Source organism: Schistocerca serialis, chromosome 3 (assembly GCF_023864345.2).
Source record: "Schistocerca serialis cubense isolate TAMUIC-IGC-003099 chromosome 3, iqSchSeri2.2, whole genome shotgun sequence".
Taxonomy (NCBI): Eukaryota; Metazoa; Arthropoda; class Insecta; order Orthoptera; family Acrididae; genus Schistocerca; species Schistocerca serialis.
The window spans coordinates 304,299,590-304,314,963 of record NC_064640.1 but is presented as its reverse complement, the minus strand read 5'-3'; the positions used below and the strand labels follow the sequence as shown (position 1 = coordinate 304,314,963).

General features: G+C 45.4%; 1 protein-coding gene across 16 annotated transcripts in view; it reads left to right on the top strand.

Moving 5' to 3' along the window:
- Nucleotides 1-15,374, top strand: part of LOC126470094 (uncharacterized) — a 1,674,514-nt gene that overhangs the window by 21,818 nt on the left and 1,637,322 nt on the right. The gene's annotated exons all lie outside the window — the stretch shown is intronic.

Sequence of the window (15,374 nt, the reverse complement as noted above, 5' to 3'; positions counted from 1 at the left end):
CCGCTGTCGCCCGGAATGAGTTCCATGCCATTATTATGTAATCGATCTCTGTAATTTTGATAGCATTCATTTTATTCAGTCGCAGTATAATTGGAATCACTGCATTAGAACTACGGAAACGGATGGTATAGTTATTAATATTCGCAGTTGCACTTTATTTTTAGTGTCTGGTGTTTCATCGACAGCGAGACCATTAGGGATGGAACCTGTTAGAGGCAAAACATCCGTTACGCCCGTGCGTGTATATTCATCCTGGCATCTTCTTTAAGACACCTGGAAAATGTAAGAGAACCTTAATAAGCGGGTTCCCAGAATGACCCACTCGAATACGGACACAACAAGTAACTGCTGTAGTGCCTTATTTTATTATGACTCGCTGTTTGCGACAGACGAGATTCTGTCCTCTGGCCATACGGCACAATTTTGCTTCCCGTTGTTTCCAATACGCCGCGCCCTTCGAAGTCCAAAGTAGTTCTTTCGTGTAGTGTTTTAAGATACCAGCATTCCTGTGCCGTCTTTAACAACCCACGAGACAACGGCAACGTATGCTCTTAGAGCAGCATTTTGATACTGGAAATTCTCCGTGCACAGGTGAATGACACCGCAGTGTTGAGCGCAAAGCACCGCAGGCATAACTACACAGATACAGACACATTTCTCACATAGTGAGCCACAGAATTGATCTCGATATTCGAGCGAGCGTTTACAATCATTACAAACAATGTACCCGTAGGCGGGAAGACCGAGGTTCAAATCATCGTTTGGTCATTCAGGTTTCTCTTGGTTTCTCCGAATCGCTTAAGAAGACTTCAGGGACCTTTACTTCAATGAGACAACCACCAATTTCATGGCCTATTCTCGTCGATCTCAGCTACGTTTCTAGTGACCGCGACGTTGACGAGGCTTTCGACTTTTAACTTTCTTCTTTCCTTGGTTTCGACTGGATGTTCCCTCAGTAATACGTTTTTTCTTCCGACTTGTCACGAACCTTCTATTTTTCTTATTATTCTTCCTCAGGGATTTGTTTTTGTTGGTACGGACCAAAGTTCCACCATCAGAAAAGTATCGTTTCAGTGAGCTGGAAATATATCCAACAAGAAGTCTTTTCGTAAGGAGCCTTTGTTTCTATGGTCGAAATTCTCCCGTCAGTAGCTCGGTGTAAAGAGTTTCTGCGAATGAAAATTTATTCGCGTACACATTTCTAACAAGATATTAATTTATTAATACTACCTTGTAAATTCCGACGTTCGCGATTAAAGAAACTTTTTTTCGAAGCACTAAACGTTAATTTCTGTTGAACAGTAAATACTTGTCTTGTTTCCAATAACCAATAATGAGTAATACAACAATGTATTATCACTTTGCATTATCTTCCCCGGATGGAGGATGAGTTCTACTGTATGTCTATTGTACAGTGTCGAATGGTATTGTATAATGTTAACTGTACTTGAAAACTACAACGCCTCGCAAAAAGGCACGAAAGAATCCAGATTCTGCGAGAATATACACTCCTGGAAATGGAAAAAAGAACACATTGACACCGGTGTGTCAGACCCACCATACTTGCTCCGGACACTGCGAGAGGGCTGTACAAGCAATGATCACACGCACGGCACAGCGGACACACCAGGAACCGCGGTGTTGGCCGTCGAATGGCGCTAGCTGCGCAGCATTTGTGCACCGCCGCCGTCAGTGTCAGCCAGTTTGCCGTGGCATACGGAGCTCCATCGCAGTCTTTAACACTGGTAGCATGCCGCGACAGCGTGGACGTGAACCGTGTGTGCAGTTGACGGACTTTGAGCGAGGGCGTATAGTGGGCATGCGGGAGGCCGGGTGGACGTACCGCCGAATTGCTCAACACGTGGGGCGTGAGGTCTCCACAGTACATCGATGTTGTCGCCAGTGGTCGGCGGAAGGTGCACGTGCCCGTCGACCTGGGACCGGACCGCAGCGACGCACGGATGCACGCCAAGACCGTAGGATCCTACGCAGTGCCATAGGGGACCGCACCGCCATTCCCAGCAAATTAGGGACAGTGTTGCTCCTGGGGTATCGGCGAGGACCATTCGCAACCGTCTCCATGAAGCTGGGCTACGGTCCCGCACACCGTTAGGCCGTCTTCCGCTCACGCCCCAACATCGTGCAGCCCGCCTCCAGTGGTGTCGCGACAGGCGTGAATGGAGGGACGAATGGAGACGTGTCGTCTTCAGCGATGAGAGTCGCTTCTGCCTTGGTGCCAATGATGGTCGTATGCGTGTTTGGCGCCGTGCAGGTGAGCGCCACAATCAGGACTGCATACGACCGAGGCACACAGGGCCAACACCCGGCATCATGGTGTGGGGAGCGATCTCCTACACTGGCCGTACGCCACTGGTGATCGTCGAGGGGACACTGAATAGTGCACGGTACATCCAAACCGTCTTCGAACCCATCGTTCTACCATTCCTAGACCGGCAAGGGAACTTGCTGTTCCAACAGGACAATGCACGTCCGCATGTATCCCGTGCCACCCAACGTGCTCTAGAAGGTGTAAGTCAACTACCCTGGCCAGCAAGATCTCCGGATCTGTCCCCCATTGAGCATGTTTGCGACTGGATGAAGCGTCGTCTCACGCGGTCTGCACGTCCAGCACGAACGCTGGTCCAACTGAGGCGCCAGGTGGAAATGGCATGGCAAGCCGTTCCACAGGACTACATCCAGCATCTCTACGATCGTCTCCATGGGAGAATAGCAGCCTGCATTGCTGCGAAAGGTGGATATACACTGTACTAGTGCCGACATTGTGCATGCTCTGTTGCCTGTGTCTATTTTCCTGTGGTTCTGTCAGTGTGATCATGTGATGTATCTGACCCCAGGAATGTGTCAATAAAGTTTCCCCTTCCTGGGACAATGAATTCACGGTGTTCTTATTTCAATTTCCAGGAGTGTACAACAACCTATTAGCATTAAGATATTAAAATTGTACAGCGATAACGTACATTTCAACCAACCACCTCGTGTGACTGGAAACTCAGTGGTTCGCTTATTCAATCAATGGAACACTGTTAAAATAAGTTTCTGTATTCCTACTTGACTTCAAAGGGTGAGTTAGTTCGAAAAGATGCGAATTATCTGCTACCGTCAAATGGGTTTGAAGAACCGCAACATTTCAGCTCGTACAGTGGTGTCACTTTAGTGATCCATTTACGCAAGCAATGGATAGAAAGAGGTCGTACGCTGCTGGTACTGGACAATGAATGTTTCCACAGCACGAGATGGCTTCTATCTTCTCCGTACGGACGTAATGGACTGAACAGTGTCGTTCAGTGTTGGCTCGACTCTGGAGCGCATGAACTATCGAGGAATTGCCTGCGATGACGGTTTGATACAATCTATTACGGACTGGATTTCGGTGGCTTCCATCACTCAGAAATTGTAAACGCCAACTGACAGTTGAACACCGTCGCTGTCGCATTGAGACAGACGAGGTGGATGTTTTGGACGAGTACGGCAGCAGCCTGTCTGCTGGGATGGCCACATACGTGTAAGAGTAAAACGGTACCGTGCTGATTGCAGTTTAAAAGCCAGCGTTGTTGAGGACACGGAGGACAAGCCCAAATTATGATAGTTTGAGGTGCCGTCGGATACTACATACAATTTCGAATCCTACGTGTTTAGAACAATCTGCACAGTAGCCCCTATGCTCCGGCGTTCTCGCCTCAGACGGACAATCGGGAGCGACCGACCACCGTATCATCCCAAGACAATGACGTCATTTGAATGCAGTGTGGATGTCTGTGGGGACAGCACACCACTCTCCCGACCGTTGCAGGCATTGCAGACCTTGGAGCCGCTACTTCTCATTCACGTAGTTCCTAAATTGGCATCACGAGGCTGAGTGGACACTCTTTCATTCCTCCCACCAAGGCAAAATGCTTGGCACTACTGAGAACTAAACCAGCGTCCTCCACATGGCAGTCAGCCCGGACAGCCACGCTGAACACACAGCTTCGGAAACGGATCAACAGCCATTATATAGCGGTCGCATTAGAGTGCGAGAGACTCTCTCTCCTTCATGAATCTCAATATGCCTATTTCACCCCCAGGAGACATCACACAAATACTGTGTATTCGCTGAGGAACAGTATCCACAAGATTCTTCAGCAATGCCGTATCCAGCTGAAATGGCTGCTTGAAACCCTCTCTAACGACATCGTGGGCTGTCAACACCACTGAACGTGATGACATGCCTTTGAAGTACAGTGCTACCGCAATTTTCTCTCTGGTGTACAGAGTGGAACCACAAGGGACTGTTCAAAACCATATGACGAAACCTGAACGCAGTCCAAAGCAGCAAAGTCTGCTTATGCACTTTTGCGCCCTCCGGTGGCGTGAGCACAGAGAAGTGCAACATTGACACATGCCTACGGGTCCCTCTAAGCTTCTGCCAGTACCAGCTGCCTAGTCTACTTTTTATGCCCTCCCTGCCCCGTCTGTCACGTGTTATTTTGCTGCCTAAGTACCAGAATTCCTTAACTTCATCTACTTCGTGACCATCAATCCTGTTATTAAGTTTCTCGCTGTTCTCATTTCTGCTACTTCTATTTACTTTCGTCTTTCTTCAAAAATGGTTCAAATGGCTCTGAGCACTATGGGACTTAATTACTGAGGTCATCAGTCCCCTAGAACTTAGAACTACTTAAACCTAACTAACCTAAGGACATCACACACACCCATGCCCGAGGCAGGATTCGAACCTGCGACCGTAGCGGTCGCGTGGTTCCAGACTGAAGTGCCTAGAACCGCTTGGCCACTCCGGCCGGCCGTCTTTCTTCGATTTATTCTCATTCCATATTCTGTACTCATTAGACTGTTCATTCCATTCAACATATCTTGTACTTCATTAGCTTTTCCAAAATATCGTAAAAATCATTTATGTTATAGGCTGACTGAAGTGAGTAGAACCTTTAGGCCAAAGTGACACAAGCCGCAGTTTAGGCCACCGAACTGAAGGGAGCGCCGGAGTCGCCACGACTGTAATATTTCTGTACAGGACAATTAATACAGGCCGCATGCGATTCCAGTCTGAGACGTGAGATTTTTGTACAGTGCGTATCACAATTACTAGCGAAAACTGCGCAGTCTGAGAACACAGTTTGGAAGACGTGAGTGTCCACAGTATACTCATCATGAAAATGAAAAAGAACCTGTTTACCGAGAATGTTGAAATAAACTTCCTTTTCCATGTTCACGGTAACCTGGAAGAGTAGGGGCACCCCGAAACACATCCTCTGGCCTGACCTGCAACTTCGACACACTGCGGGTTAAACGCTTCTTTCGGCCGTCGGTGCTCACAGTGGTTTGAATCATTTGAAAATAATCAAAACCGTGACTCGTCGGTGAACACTACTTATCCCCAGTCAGTAATTATCCAATTACTGTGCTTTTTGGTCCATTCAAGAAGTGCGACTTTACGTGTCGCTGGAAGTAAAGGCCTTTTGCTAGATATGCGGATCTAAATGTCAATTGCATACAGCAATCCTTAGCAATATCCACTCGCAAAATAGTTGAGATGGTCTTGCATTCATTGAGCAGGAACGCCTGATTGGTTTGAAACCGATATTGTTTAACATTGCGGCACTTGCCTCCGGTTCCTCTCAGTCAGGTCCCTTTTACAACAGCTGTGTTACAAGACTGAGAGTGGTACAGCATCCCTTGCAGGCATGTAGGACAGACCGAGTTGGTACACCAACAAATCAGGCAACTTCATTCACGGTGTGCTCATGGACACGTCCAAACACTATAGCTCCTTTCTGCATTCTCGTCTCGACACCGACCCATCTTAATGCTCTGGTTCCGAACAAGCCTCTGACACATACACACCACCTCGCTGCTGTTTCTTCCGTCAGAGATGAAGAGTCAGATGAGCGCCTAGTACCAGTTTCACACCACGTACAGCGCTCCAAAGTGACGAATGTACTCTTTTATCGAGTGACTAATATTTTCCCCGTGAGCTTATACTCAATTGTCGGAAACCTTGTGTCAAAATCTTCCTCGGTTGTGAGCTGGTGACTGTTAAGAGTTTACTTACACCGTGTTTGGAGAAGTAGGTGTGTATGACGTCTACGGATTGTTTCATAAAGCAGGCTTCGTCAGAGCGTGGAGCGCTTTGTGCTGTGGCGGGATATCACGCAAAGTGCATGTTGAAACGTGGCAGTGACAGGAAGCGCCGAGTTGCCCAAGACATTCCGTGGCGGCTCCACCTGCCGCTCACCGGCTGCTTCCGGGGCGGATTTCTACGTCACTGGCTCCCCCACGCAGCTGCTTATTTTCTTCGTTGAGCCAAAGATGGCCGCAGCGTGTCTGAAAATAATGGCTCTAATTTTATCTTCTTCAGTTAGTCATATTCTCTCCAATATTAGATTTAATTTTGAAGCCATATTCGTGTGAAACAAAGCTCGCGCTTTCAATGCTCAGGCAAACATCTCAATTCCGTATCATGGAAGTTAATAACCTCCGAATGTCAATTTGAGGAATTCCTTCCCATGACCGAAAAACATGCTTGTCAGGACCGCGTGGAGAACATTCTTTCACACAAGCGACTAGTCATTTGCCCCCGCCCCCCCCCCCCCCCCCCACCCTCCCCACCCCCACTTCCTCCTCCCCTTTTTCGTTCGGTGCACTTTCACCAGTGTCATTTTTCGCTAGTGGCCTGTATTAGTTGTCCCGAACAGAAATCTTACAGTCGTGGCGACTCTGGCGCCTCCTGTCAGTTTGGTGGTCCAAGCGGCGGCCTTTGTCACTTTGGTCTTAAGGTTCTATTCTCCTCAGTCAGCCTATAATATAAGTGATTTTTACGATCTTTTGGAAAATCTAATGAAGTACACGATCTGTTGATTGGAATGAACAGTCTAATGAGTACAGAATATGGATTGAGAATAACTCGAAGAAAGACGAAAGTAAAGAGAAGTAGCAGAAATGAGAACAGCGAGAAACTTAACAACACGATTGGTTCAAATGGCTCTGACCACTATGGGACTTAACTTCTGAGGTCATCAATCCCCTAGAACTTAGAACTACTCAGACCTAACTAACCTAAGGACGTCACACACATCCATGCCCGAGGCAGGATTCGAACCTGCGACCGTAGCGGTCGCGCGGTTCCAGACTGTAGCGCCTAGAACCGCTCGACCACCACGGCCGGCCAACAGGATTGGTGGTCACGAAGTAGATGAAGTGATGGAGTTATGGTACTTAGGCAGCAAAATAACCCATGACGGACGGAGCAGGGAGGACATAAAAAGCAGACTACCACAAAGACATTACTGGCCAAGAGAAGTCTATTATTGCCTCACATAGGCCTTAATTTGAGAAAAGAATTTCTGAAAATGTACGTTTCGAGCGCAGCATTGTATGGTAGTGAGAAAAAACCGGAACAGAAGAGAATTGAAGTATTTGAGATGTGGTGTTCCAGAAGAATGTTAAAAAAATTAGGTGGAATGAAAAGGTAAGGAATGATGAGCTTCTCCAGGGAATCGGCGAGGAAAAGATTATACGGGGAACACTGACAACATGTAGGAAGTAATAGGACATATGTTAAGACACCACGGAATAACTTCCATGGTACTAGCGGAACCGTAGAGAGAAAAAACTGTAGAAGACAGAGATTTAAAAAATGAAGTAATCATCTTAAGTATTTTTGCCCATTACTTATTGATTCCTTGATACCATTTTCTGATTTTTGTAAAGAAATTCAGCATCATTAAGTCCCCCCCCCCCCCCCCATCCGAGGGGTTAAAAATGGTTCAAATGGCTCTGAGCACTATGGGACTTAACAGCTATGGTCATCACTCCCCTAGAACTTAGAACTACTTAAACCTAACTAACCTAAGGACATTACACAACACCCAGTCATCACGAGGCAGAGAAAATCCCTGACCCCGCCGGGAATCGAACCCGGGAACCCGGGCGCGGGAAGCGAGAACGCTACCATACAACCACGAGCTGCGGACTCCGAGGGGTTAAAGCTGCTCTGTCCAAAATGAGGTGTGTCCATGACGAAAGTCATGGAGTCTGCAAATCTTATCTTAACTCGAAAAATTTTCTTAATCTGAAGAATATTGCGCACGGAGTAACAACACAGTTTTTTTTAAGTTTAATAAAATAATAAAATGACGAACGTTTGAAACGAAGATGTAGTTTTGTCATGTGTGTTGGCAACGTTTTTTGCAATAACTAATGAAAAATTACAATGAGAAAATCTGCCTGTTACTCCTTGTGGATATGCCCTAGGAGTAACTCAGCCAAATTTCAGAAAGTTGTCTGTATTAGTGTCCCCGCAATCCATTCCGTCGGCTTGAGATGCAAAGTATTTGAAGCTGACAGAATCGATTGTGGAAAATGTTTTCCAAGTCTCAATAAATAATGTGCAAAAAGATATAAGTTGATTACTTCATTGATTTTTCAAAGAAAATAGTGAAAGTGGACCCTTAAACCGGCCCTGCTAGCTGAGTCGGTTCATAAAGATTGCTGGCCGGAGGCACATCGCATCCCAGACGTGCTCTCTGGGTGACAAAACAGGGGGCTGACCAGGCAAGTCAGTGATTCGTACAGTCCTGAAAGGTTTTGTAGTGTGAACTTCAGTGTGGAGACTTGTATTATCCTGCTGAAATATGCCGTATCCTACCCAGGTCAGGAAGTGTATGGCAAAAGGGTTTACCATTGTTGCCTCACACTGATGAGCATTCAGCCTCCTTTTAACAGTTACGAAATCAGTCCTGTTACAGAATGATTGCAGGAGTAGGTGACATATGGGTCTCGATAATCGCTGCTTCCTGTGACCTTTCACAAGGTCGTCTACGGATACGTCATCTGACCGCCACAAAAAGGAGCGAGACTTAATCCCTGAACACCACAGAATGTCAGTTAATTTCCCAGTTGACTCTTGCTCTACACCACGCTAGTCTCTTTGTCTCCCGTAGGTTGTCAGTACCAAACAACACATGGCAACCCAGCAATCAGCAATCTGTACCTGAACTTCCTTAGAGAAAGTCTACCTGTAACTGTCAATAAAATTCTTCTGAGTATGTCACAACATTGACAATATGCAAAATTCCCCAACTTTTCAGCCACTGTTGCAAAATGGTCTTCCTCAGTGACCGAAACGTTGCAGAAGTTTACGTATTTGACAATGCAGTCACATACCCAGAAGAAGTTTATTGATAGTGCCAGTTATACCGGGATTTCAACTGTCGTCACCTATCTGCTCGTCGGAACCAATCGAGCAGTCCTAAGATTTTCTCATGATGTAGGCTTTCAATAAGGACCCGTGCCTAATTCCCTTGAGTTATCCTTATTCTGCGGCCATTGTATTACAGCAAACTGTCCATGCGATCAGTTGCTACGACGCTTCCATGTTTCTCTTGCCAATGATTCGTCCTTTCAAGGCCGAAAGATGGCGATAAGCTACATTCGTACGTCTTCTGGATATGCTGTGTTGCGATCTCCACCTGAAAAGTTCCAGAAATGTTAATATTACCCAATAACCATCACTTACTTACACCATTCTTCATTCGTAAGAGTGGCTTTTTTCTGTACTTAAAATAAGCTCGTATGAGATTGAAACTTTACCCAACATATCTCAGTACTATGGAAATACTGAAGTGTAAGTGTAGTAGCGTTGGGTCACTGTGTGCATCGTGTAACACTTTCCATTTCCATCAGTGTACGATTGAATCGAGCGGTTTTTGGTAGGTATAACCCAGTGCGTATCATGAACGGCGAATGTTAATTGGAAATAAAGAAGGTAACTTGCAGAACATTCAAACAAAGTATGGTAGGTGAATTCTTACTGTCGATGTATATAAGCGACTTCTGTGACAATGCGAGCGGCACATTTAGATTGTTTGCTTACGACATAATCGTGGACAGGGAAGTGTCTTCGTTGTGCAACTGTAAGAAAATTCTAAACGACGTAGGCAAATTATACTGCTGGTTTAAAGAATGGCAGCGTTCGGATAACAGAGAGTAGAGAGGCAGTCAGACAGCTCCTTTCACTAATAGATTATGTAAGTAAGGAACAAATGACGGTAAAAAGTGTCCTCTGCTATGAAATCTGCACTGTCTTTCGAGGGATTATATTGAAGGCTGATTTGAGCAACGCAGTGTTTTAGTGGACGTAGTTTCTCTGGAGCTGGTACGCATTTGGTTTCTCTCAACTTCTAGACCTCTTTACCAAATCGATTGTTGCGAGAGCTACAGCTTAGTGTAGAATCTGAACCACTGAATAACAAATTGTTGTCATACATGAAAATCACGATAAGTGACGAGGAAAATCAATGGAGAGATAGGTTATCGAATGTCGAACCTTAAGAATTGTGCTCTAACCTATCCACTTCCCCATCGCGCCATGGATGTACGCCCAATCTAGTGGGAGATATATGAAAATTATCTGAGCGCTGTCAAAAGGATTTAGGTGTAGTCGGTTTGACCATTTCTTGGTATTTAGTAAGCCTATGCCCATTGAATATACGTTCAGATAAAGGCCGTGCTATAAGAGGTATTGTAAAATTTATGGATTAAGATTTATATACTGTGGCAATCCGATCGGAGGGTTTGGGTCTGGCGAATGCCTGGAGAGCGTTACCTGCCATCATCAGTAGCGCAAAATAAAAAAAAATAATAAAAAAAGACAGGATATGAACACATTGTAGTACTGCGTACAGTAGAGAGACAGCTGGCAGACGATGATTGTATCAGCATGACAATGTACCCAGTCATAAAGCATCATCAGTGAGTGAGGCAAACATTTGTGGATAATCACATTTCTGAAAAGGATTGGTCTGCCTAGAGTCTCGACCTGAATCCAGTGGAACAGCTTTGGTACGAGTTACATCGTCTACTTCGCTCCAGATGCCAGCGTTCAACCTGACTACCTTCTTTGGTTTCGGCTCTTGACGAAGAATGGACTGATGCTCATCCACAGACATACAGTCCCCTCACTGAAAGTGTCCCCAGCAGAGATGAAGCCGCCATACAGGCGAAGAATGGACACACCCCCACATTAAGGTCTCCAGATAAATCCACAGTTCTGTTTGTTGTTGGAAACTGTACTGCACTAGCACTTCGTAAAGAAAATATGTTCCAATGACATGTATAGTTGTATTTGCGGCTTAAGTGAGACAACTGCAGCTACACTGTGATTGCATTTGCTTCGTGGTATTATGCTACTGGCTGTCTTCTTAGCCAAGATCGCTAACCCACCGCCATTACGGTAGTCATCAGCCTGGACGTAGCGTGATTGACTCCTAGTCGGGGAGAAATAGCATTTTACTAGTTAAGAGAGAAGAAGTAGTGACTGCATTTCCGTATTAACAGAATGGGTGTCACTGCACCATATTAAATCCTAAATCTCTTCTCAACTACAAAAGAAGTGATAAAATGCTACACTGTCGATGGTGATCTGTTCGTCGAAATGAATGTTAGGTTTGACTTCTCTCTTGATATTTTTAGGGAGAAACTGGCTATGTCAGTACGTCTTCCATAATCATCAAGTTTCTCCTCACTGACCCATATCTGCAGAAAAACAATATAAGATTTGTGGGTATGCCTTGGTGCAAACACGTTGTTTATTATTCTCAAACAAGTTTCAGCGATAACTCGCCATAATCAATTTTTTTTCTTCTAAAACACAAAATGTAGATTGTAGTTCAGTGGTCCAGTGGGGACGTACGAAACTATAACTCCAAAAGTCTGGGTGTGATCGGTCGTAGGGTACTACCACATACCACTTCTTTCACCTCTGGCAATAATTTGTTGATTGGAAAATGCTGAGCGGCACCATGATTGAGAGTTCACGTGTCGATTTGTGTCCAACTCGAAAAGTCTGGGTGTGGTCGGTCATAGGGTACTACCACATACCACTTCTTTCATCTCTGGCAATAATTTGTTGATTGGGAAATGCCGAGCGGCACCATGATTGAGAGTTCACGTGTCCATTTGTGTCCAACTCGAAAAGTCTGGGTGTGGTCGGTCATACGGTACTACCACATACCACTTCTTTCACCTCTGGCAATAATTTGTTGATTGGGAAATGCCGAGCGGCACCATGATTCGGAGTTCGCGTTGATCTATAGGGCTCGCTATACCTGGCTGTGTAAGACAGTTCAAAGGTTGAAGGAAGGCGAAGGCATACCATACCTGGTAAAGCACTGCGTCGTTCACACAAACCCTCAGGTTGAGGACAACACTATTTACTTACTAGCTGAGCACCCGGCGTTGCCCGAGTATGTATTTACTCCAAACTTCTGTTGGTCCATCTGCTCCTACCCTCTCTTTCTGTACTTCTCCTCCTCCCGCCACGTCTCTGTCCATCGCCTCCTCCCCCTATTTCTGTTCACCTCCTCTACCTGCACACACACTGCCCTCCTTACCCCTCTCCCTGTCAATATGTTCCTCCCCCCCACTCTATCCATCTGCTCCTTCCCCTCTCTCTGTCCATCTGCTCCTCCTTCTCTCTCTGTCCATCCACTCCTTCCCTTCTCTCTGTCCATCTGCTCCTCCATCATTTCTCTGTCCACCTGTCCTCACACCTCTCTCTATGTCCATCTGCTCCTCCCCCCTCTCTCTGTCCATTTGCTCCTTCCCCCTCCGTCCATCTGCTTCTTCATCTACTCCTCCTTCCTCTAAGTCCACCACCTCCTTCTCCTCCTCCACCACCACTCTACTTCTCTCTGCCCTTCCGCCCCTGTCCCCTCCTTCTGGCCACATCTTCTTCCCCCCTCTCTCTGCCTGTTTCCTCTCTCATCCCTCTCTTTGCCCATCTCTTCCTCTCCCTCTCTCTGTCAATCTCCTCCTCTTTCCTTACTCTGTCCAACTCCTCCTCTCCCTTCTCCCTCTGTCCATCTCCTCCTGTTTCCTTCCTGTCGGTTTTCCCTTCCCCCTCTCTCTGGCAAACCTCCTTTTCCCCCCATTCTGTGTCCATCTCGTCCTCCCCCCTTCTATCTCCACGTTATTATTAATTATCCCCACACCAGTACGAGGTTGCTGGTTTTTACCCCCACAATATTTCTTTCCTGATAGTAAGTAATATATGCACCAAGTTTGGTTGAAATCGATACAGTAGTTCAGGAGAATCTTTTGAATCGTGGCCCTGTCCGCATAGGCACATGTCACATATATTTCACACGTATTTAACATATTTCACACATATTTGTACCCATATTTCACCTGTATCTCTACATCTACATCTACATCTACATCCATACTCCGCAAGCCACCTGACGATGTGTGGCGGAGGATACCTTGAGTACCTCTATCGGTTCTCCCTTCTATTCCGGTCTCGTATTGTTCGTGGAAAGAAGGATTGTCGGTATACCTCTGTGTGGGCTCTAATCTCTCTGATTTTATCCTCATGGTCTCTTCGCGAGATATACGTAGGAGGGAGCAATATACTGCTTGACTCCTCGGTGAGGGTATGTTCTCGAAACTTCAACAAAAGCCCATACCGAGCTACTGAGCGTCTCTCCTGCAGAGTCTTCCACTGGAGTTTATCATCTCCGTAACGCTTTCGCGATTACTAAATGATCCTGTAACGAAGCGCACTGCTCTCCGTTGGATTTTCTCTATCTCTTCCATCAACCCTATCTGGTACGGATCCCACACTGGTGAGCAGTATTCAAGCAGTGGGCGAACAAGCGTACTGTAACCTACTTCCTTTGTTTTCGGATTGCATTTCCTTAGGATCCTTCCAATGAATCTCAGTCTGGCATCTGCTTTACCGACGATCAACTTTATATGATCATTCCATTTTAAATCACTCCTAATGCGTACTCCCAGATAATTTATGGAATTAACTGCTTCCAGTTGCTGACCTGCTATATTGTAGCTAAATGATAATGGATCTTTCTTTCTATGTATTAGCAGCACATTACACTTGTCTACATCGAGATTCAATTGCCATTCCCTGCACCATGCGTCAATTCGCTGCAGATCCTGCTGCATTTCAGTACAATATTCCATTGTTAAAACCTCTCAATATACCACAGCATCATCCGCAAAAAGCCTCAGTGAACTTCTGATGTCATCCACAAGGTCATTTATGTATATTGTGAATAGCAACGGTCCTACGACACTCCCCTGCTTCACACCTGAAATCACTCTTACTTCGGAAGACTTCTCTCCATTGAGAATGACATGCTTCGTTCTGTTATCTAGGAACTCTTCAATCCAATCACACAATTAGTCTGATAGTCCATATGCTCTTACTTTGTACATTAAACGACTGTGGGGAACTGTATCAAACGCCTTGCAGAAGTCAAGAAACACAGCATCTACCTGGGAATCCGTGTCTATGGCCTTCTGAATCTCGTGGACGAATAGCGCGAGCTGAGTTTCACAGGATCGTCTTTTTCGAAACCCATGCTGATTCCTACAGAGTAGATTTCTAGTTTCCAGAATCTCTAGCGAAATTAGCCCTTCAGTTTCGTATTCATGCAGCTCAATGTTTAAGATGTTATATCCCCTGGACTATGTGTCGTACAACGATATAATTTTGCAGGTATATCCAGCGATACACGTGAATACTGTTGCGAATAGTTTAGAAGTAAAGAAGTAATAAAACATCAAGCATGATGCAGCTATTTTCACGCATCTCAGTGTTTATGAATCCATGTGTCCTGAATTATGTGTCTTGGAATGATATAGTTTTGCAAGTACAGTCAGTGGTTTATGTGAATACGGTCTGCAAAATGTGTTGCAAATAAACTTAGTAGGAAATACATAATGAATTAAAAGGTCATGCCTGATGCGGCAGTTTTGCTACATGTACATCGAAAATGTAGAAAGGGACAGACTTCTTTCCTTTCAATATTTATGTGGGTTTCAGCGAGAAACTATCTCGAAAGTTTGAAATTATATGTAAATTTGGTTGCAAGTCACTAAGTACTCTCATTCTCAGATACTGGATGAGTACAGTCTGGCTATCTGCGCGTCGTGAGTTACGCCCCTTTTTAATCCCCATCCCCACCCCCACCCCTTTGAGAGAGAGGTGATTTTTACCCACAGTAGCTCTTTCCATATAGTAAGTGATATGTGTACCAAGTTTGGTTGAAATTGATCCCGTGGTTTAGTAGTTTAGGAGACGTGGAACAAACATACATACATACACTTTTATAACATGTAATGATTAACCTCCCCCGAGTGAGACGTAAATTGATCTTTTTAGTTTCGTGATTGGCGGAAACGTTAATATACCGATTAGGAGCTAGCTTGGTGCTTTTAAAGTTCTGCTGCTGTCCTAATTTGATTTGTCCTCAAAAGAATAGCAGATACAGGATCTGAAAACGCAGTAAAAAGAAAAGCTCGATCGGTGGTTAGAGGTCAGACTGGAAAGAAAT